General features: G+C 48.8%; 1 non-coding gene and 1 pseudogene across 1 annotated transcript; both read right to left on the bottom strand.

The window, feature by feature from the left end:
• Positions 1-969: 969 nt before the first annotated feature.
• On the bottom strand, positions 970-1146 carry LOC119889532 (annotated as a pseudogene).
• Positions 1147-5959: 4813 nt separating this feature from the next.
• Positions 5960-6072, bottom strand: LOC119889526. Its single transcript, XR_005442081.1, has one exon. It is a non-coding gene; the product is annotated as a U5 spliceosomal RNA (small nuclear RNA).
• Between the last annotated feature and the right edge of the window lie 552 nt (positions 6073-6624).

Genomic DNA, 6624 nt, shown 5'->3' with positions numbered 1-6624 from the left:
GTACGGGCCCCTCCTCCAGAGCCGCCGACGAGCCTAGTCGTCCCGGCCACTACCCTCACGGTAAGCCTCACTCTGCCTCTCGAGTCCCAAGTACCAGGCCACGCCCGTTCCCCTACCCCTCCCCAGGTCATGGCAGGCTCTATCCAATCGGGCTGCGGAGAGACGAAGGCCTGGCTTTTGGACAGAGGCTACCGAACGACTCGGGCTCTTGTAGCCTCTCGATGACGAGTGAGAGAAAGGGAGGGGAAATGTGGCCGATCGCTTCTCGGCCTTTTGGCCAAGACTGCAATGGCCTCCTCTTTCTGGTTAAAACCTTTGCCGGTTTGGGGCTTCGTTTTGTGTCACCAGCTTTTCTGGGAGGAGATTCACCTCATTCCTTGTGAATAAAATTTCAACTTTGCCGTAGCTGAAAAACTTTTGCAACAAGGAATTCATTGGTCCCGAGGACTGCCTACCTGTCCTCTGCCGGACTGCCACCTTGACCAGACCAAAGACGAGAAGGTAAGTGTGTTTTATTCACCGATTTAGCAGTTGTAGCAGGTTTTCTTGCTTCATTTGAGGTGTTTTAGTTTCTTGTATCCTTTCTACGCTGCGGTTCCTCCACCGTGTTGGCCAACCGTGCCGGGCCTACGGAGGCGCCGCAGTGTCCCCTCCCCACCTTCTGAGAGGCTCTATCCAATCGGAGAAATGAAGGCCTGGCTTTTGGACACAGGCTACCGAGCATCCGAAATACTCGGGCTCTCGATGACGAGTGGGAGAAAGGGAGGGGAAGTGCAGGGCACATTTAACAGCCATGCCGGTCCCAAATATCCCCTCGTCGTCTGCCAATCATAAAGTGCAAATCTCGCTGCCTTCTTCGAGGCTTCAGCTGGCCGCCCCCCCTCGACTGGCGCCTTTTTCGGGCCGGCGTCCGGCAGAGCGACGAACCTCTGCGTTTGGGTCAGTATTTTGGTTTTACACAAGGCAGGAGAAGGGTGCACCGCCCCCGGAGGCACTGCAATACCGGGTCGATGCGTGGAGTGGACGGAGCAAGCCCCTCGTCTCAGCTCCCGGTGCTAAAAATCCATTTAATATGTTGCCCCCTTATAGGGGACATATCAGATATTAAACTGATAAGAACAGATTTTTTTTCTTTTGAGAAAAATTTTATTGACACTCAATTCAAACATGATTCATAATATGTCAATTCCAAGTTACCTTTTAAAATACAACATGTCAATAAATAGATAAATGTTCTCTGTAAAACAACATTTAAAAAAAGTGTTTAAAATGCATTACAGATAACGTCATAAATTAAAGGTATAAAATGGTTTTCAGCTTGTCCATGTCTGTGAGTGTCTGTTAAAAGTCTTCAAAGCGGAGTGCATTTGTTAAAATAAAACTCACAAAAAATAAATGGATAATAAAAGCTCTTCTCCAAGTCCACTGTTGTGCAGGAGTGTAGTGAGTCCCTATCAAAGGGGAACTCATTCAGCTCCCCCAAACAGATTTGGACTCTCGGGATCTTGTGCAGGCGCTCAGAGGAGACCCTCACCCTGTAGCTCCTTCCCACCAACCTCACCCGGAGGGTCAGGCCGCCGCTGCCTTGAACTTTCCTTGTGTGGCTCCGGCTCCTCCGTCCGAATGGGCACAGAGGCGATTCTTCTTTGTGGCTGTGTCCTAGGCCCGCCGCCTGCAGCTCTGGCCGTTTGGGCCGTTGCTGCGGCCATCCGGATCACAGCCACGGGGGGGATCTGCATGTGCTTTCTTGCCAGCAAGTTTCTGGAGGTCCATATGGCGTCTTTGATGGCGGCTAGGGTGAGCCACTGTTTGGCAAATGTACGTGCTGGTATCTGATTTCCTTGGCTCACCCCGTACAGCACCAGCTGTGGTGTGAGGACCTCCCTTGCTGGCAAGTACGGGAATTGCAAGGAGCCGGCCGTTGCCCACTGTTCTACGGCAGCGCTGCACTCCCAGAGCAGATGCCTTACCGACTCAGGCGCGCCACAACCTGGTCGGGGGCAAGTTGAGTGCGCCGACATGCCCCGGGAGTGCATTACGGACCTGACTGGGAGGATCTCATGAGCCACCATCCATGACAGGTCCCGGAGTCTGTTTGGAAGAGCTGGATGGTTCACGTTGCGCCAAACTGTTGAGGGCTCGCCGAATGCAAGCCCGCGCACTGGACTCACTGGTTCCCGCTCCTGCACAACAGAAATGAGAGAGCGGTGAGTGGTTAAAACCTGCAACTCCTCCTGCTCAAGGTTAAAATGCCTTAAAAATGACTGGATAAAAGCATAGGCTGGTGGCAGGTTAAAAGACACTGGTACTTTGAGACTTGTGGGTAAGATCTTAAGTTTTCTGAGGTAGGACCCCATCCAGAACCGTGTCATTGCTGCGGTCTTGGGGTTTCTGGATGGGGCTGTGGCGGTTGCGATGTGTAGTGCTGTGTATCTGCTTCCTAGGAACAAGTGCAGGTCTGGCACTCCTTTTCCTCCTTTCTCCTTTGGCTTCTTCATCACGCTTCGTCTCAGTCTTTCCCACTTGGAGCCCCACAAAAAATAAAAGATGGCTCGTTCCAGGTCTAAGATCACTCTCCTAGGCGGGATAAAAACAGAACTGATGAGTAAAAGCAAAGGTAAAATCACTGCTTTGATGATTAAAACCTTTCCTTCTAAAGTCAGTCCTCTAAGTGTCCAGTACCCTAGTCTCTGCCTGACTTTCCCTACTATGTCTGCCCAATTGGTTTTCCCCTCCCCCTCCCTATCAAACCTGATCCCAAGTATTTTTTGGTCAGTCTGGGTCACAGTCAGGGGGAGTCCTGTCGTCTCAGTCGCTGTCCACGGTCCATAAAAATGGGCTTGGGTCTTGCTTCTGTTCAGCTTTGACCCAGAGGCCTGTCCGAACCAGTCAGTCAAGTCCAGCGTCCTGTTGACAGATAAAAGGTCAGTGCATAAAATGTTGATGTCGTCCATATATAAATACATTTTGTCTCGAGTCCCCCGCTCCCTGGGACTCCTACCCCATGGATTCGTTGGTCCCTTCTCAAGGTCTGTGCCAGTGGTTCTATACAGATAACGTAGAGGAGGGCAGATAACGGACAACCCTGACGGACACCGCAGTTTATATCCACTGCTCTTGTCAGATGCCCGTTAACAATGAATTTGCTGTTGATCTCCCGGTACAGCAGTCCCACCCAGGCTATAAACCTTCTCGGGAACCCCATTTTTTGCAGTACCTGGAAAAGGTACTGGTGCGAGACCCGATCAAAGGCTTTCTCAAAATCTAAATTCAGGACTACTAGCCGAATGTTTCTGTCTCTCGCGTAACAGATGGTATCTCGGATCAGTACGAGGCTGTCGGTGATCTTCCTCCCCGGGACGGCACAGGCTTGATCCGGGTGAATCAGATCTTCTAAAAACAAGGACATGCGTGAGGCTAAAGTTTACTAAAAAGTTTACAGTCAAAATTTAAGAGTGTGATAGGTCTCCAATTTTTCAAGTCCGTCTTGTCTTTGTCTTTGTGAAGGAGAGTCACTATCCCTGCTCTAAAGCTGTCAGGAAGTCGGTCCATTTGTTCAAAATCCATAAAAACAGCAAGCAAGTCTGGTGCTAAAATGTCCCAAAATGTCAGATAAAATTCCAAGGGAAGCCCGTCTTCTCCCGGCGACTTCCCTGTCTTAAAAGATTTGATGCATTTGTTTAATTCCGGTATCGTAAAATCTTGGGTTAAAAGCACGTTGTCGTTTGTTGCTTGGTCAATGGATTTTAAAACTTCGGTCATGGTGTCCCCGTTAACAGTTTTTATGCGTACAGTTCACGGTAAAAATGTTCGACAGTTTCTTTGATTTCCTCTGTTGTGTCAGCTGTGCACCCGTTTTCTTTTTTAAGTCTCAACATGGCCCCCCCTTTATTTACGATTTTCTTAAAAAAATATCTTGTGCACTTCTCTCCTTCCTCTATTTCCCTTTCCTTGCTTCTTAAAATCACACCTTTGCTATTAATTTCTGCTAAAACCGACATCTCTGTTTTAATTTGTTTTATCTCTTCATTAAAATCCATTCCATGTTGGATTAGTTTAAAATACCTCTGAAGCCGTTTCTGCAGTCCCAACATGCGTCTGTTGTCCCTCTTTTTCTTTCTTTTCCCTGCCTGTCTGTAAAACGTCTTTGTCTTTCCCTTCACCATTTCCCACCACTGTGCACGTGTATCGTAAAAGTCTTGAAGGGTCTGCCACTCTCGGTATTGCTCCCTGTACAGCCTAACTAGCTCCCTGTCTTCTAACAGGGAGCAATTGAGCTTCCACAGACCACTTCCTGCCGTCACACCGGAAGAGAGTGAAAGGGTGCAGGAAAGAATTGCGTGATCAGAAAAGAAAACAGGTTCCAATCTAGCATCGGTTGGTGGGCAATCACGTGATAAAATGTAGTCTATGCGAGAGGCTCGGGTGCCATCACTACTGAACCAGGTGAAGCCCTCCTCTCTGGGATGCATGGTTTTAAAACAGTCCACAAGTCTAAAATCACTGCATATGCTTTGAAGTAAAACTGAAGTCTTGTCCACTTTAAAATCGTCCCCTATTCTTCTCCTGTCGTTCCTGCTTAAAATACAATTAAAATCCCCCCCTACAACTAAAGGTGCCCTGCCTAGCATGTGGGGCTGCAGGTCTTCTAAAAGGTCATACCTGTCGTTCTTGTCATTAAAGCCATAAATATTTAAGACGTTAAAATCCTTCCCCATAAAAGTCAAGTGTGTTAAAAGTGCCCGACCATCTCTCACCACAGTGCTGCCCTTCACCAAGACTAGAGGGTTTTTTATTAAAATGGCCACTCCATCATTTTTGTTTTCATTTGAGCCGCTCCATATCGACGTTTGTGGCCATAACTCCTCCCATTCTCTGTAGTGTTTTAAAAATGGTAGGCCGCATTCCTGTATTAAAAACACGTCAGACTTAAAAGAGTTAAGAAAGGATAAAACAATCTGGGCTCTAACTCTCGACTTCACACTCCTCACATTGATAGTTGAGAAGGTGAGTGTCATGAGTATGGTTAAAATTTGCAGGTATGACATCTTAAAAGACTAAAAAAAAAGGGGGATTTCAAATGTTTAAAAAACAGCAGTTAGTGGATTTCTTGTGAATGGAGCTCTTCCTTCATTCTCATGGGTGAGAGATGACGGGGTTGAGCTCCATTTCCCTTTCGGACTCTAGGAGTTGGCCTCTGACGCAGGGTGCATTGAGCTTTGAGTCCTTAGGGGTTGATTGCAGAGCTATAGTTAAAAAAGAGACTTCATTAGGCGAATTGGAGGGGAAGACTCTGGGCTCCTCCACAGATGAACTGTCTGAGTAGCTCTCAGCTCTTCCCCTCTTTTCCGAGGCTCCAGGAGACTCAGAAGACAATTCTGAAATTAGTCTCTTGGCCGGCTGGGCATTGGGGAGGGGGACATCCTCGCTATCACTCTGTGACTGGCCAAATTTTTGTTCTGAGCCAGTCACTGAGCTAGCTCCGCCTTCTGCCTGCACTGCCACTGCTTCCTCCCTGTTCTCCACTTGTGGGGCAGCTGCAGGCCCCTCCCCTTCTCCCGCCTCTACTGGTCCTTCTCCTCCAATCACAGGATTTGGCGGGAGATTTGAATTCTCCAGCCCAGCCTCTTCAATTAGCTCTCTAACTGCTTCGTCTTGTCCGCCATTTGTGTTCTGCTTTGCTGCCTTTAATTTGTTGGCAAACGACTTAGGGCAATCTCTGAAGAGGTGGTTTGTTTCTCCACAAAGATTGCACTTTCTGCCATTGGTGCATTCCTCGAAAGTATGCCCAATTTCTCTACATTTACCACAAATGATCTGCTGGCACGCTTCTGCCAGGTGCCCATTCTCACCACACTTGCGGCAGAGTTTGGGCTGGCCCTGGTAATGAATGTAGCCCCTGTTGTTTCCCAGAACTATCATGGATGGCAGATGTTTCTTTTCACAAACGCACGAGGCTCGGCCACACGGCAGAGCCTGCCAAAAATAGTTTTAACTCATTGGCGTCCCTCTCCACGGAAGTCTTTAGTAAAAGGCGAAAGACTTGTACGTTATGAAGAGAAACCCGAGTAAGTACGGGCCCCTCCTCCAGAGCCGCCGACGAGCCTAGTCGTCCCGGCCACTACCCTCACGGTAAGCCTCACTCTGCCTCTCGAGTCCCAAGTACCAGGCCACGCCCGTTCCCCTACCCCTCCCCAGGTCATGGCAGGCTCTATCCAATCGGGCTGCGGAGAGACGAAGGCCTGGCTTTTGGACAGAGGCTACCGAACGACTCGGGCTCTTGTAGCCTCTCGATGACGAGTGAGAGAAAGGGAGGGGAAATGTGGCCGATCGCTTCTCGGCCTTTTGGCCAAGACTGCAATGGCCTCCTCTTTCTGGTTAAAACCTTTGCCGGTTTGGGGCTTCGTTTTGTGTCACCAGCTTTTCTGGGAGGAGATTCACCTCATTCCTTGTGAATAAAATTTCAACTTTGCCGTAGCTGAAAAACTTTTGCAACAAGGAATTCATTGGTCCCGAGGACTGCCTACCTGTCCTCTGCCGGACTGCCACCTTGACCAGACCAAAGACGAGAAGGTAAGTGTTTTATTCACCGATTTAGCAGTTGTAGCAGGTTTTCTTGCTTCA

Source organism: Micropterus salmoides, unplaced genomic scaffold, assembly GCF_014851395.1.
Source record: "Micropterus salmoides isolate LMB-PRFRI ecotype aquatic unplaced genomic scaffold, ASM1485139v1 Ms_hic_scaffold_509, whole genome shotgun sequence".
Taxonomy (NCBI): domain Eukaryota; kingdom Metazoa; phylum Chordata; class Actinopteri; order Centrarchiformes; family Centrarchidae; genus Micropterus; species Micropterus salmoides.
Note: the sequence above shows the minus strand (reverse complement) of the source record. Positions and strands in the feature narration are given on the sequence as shown.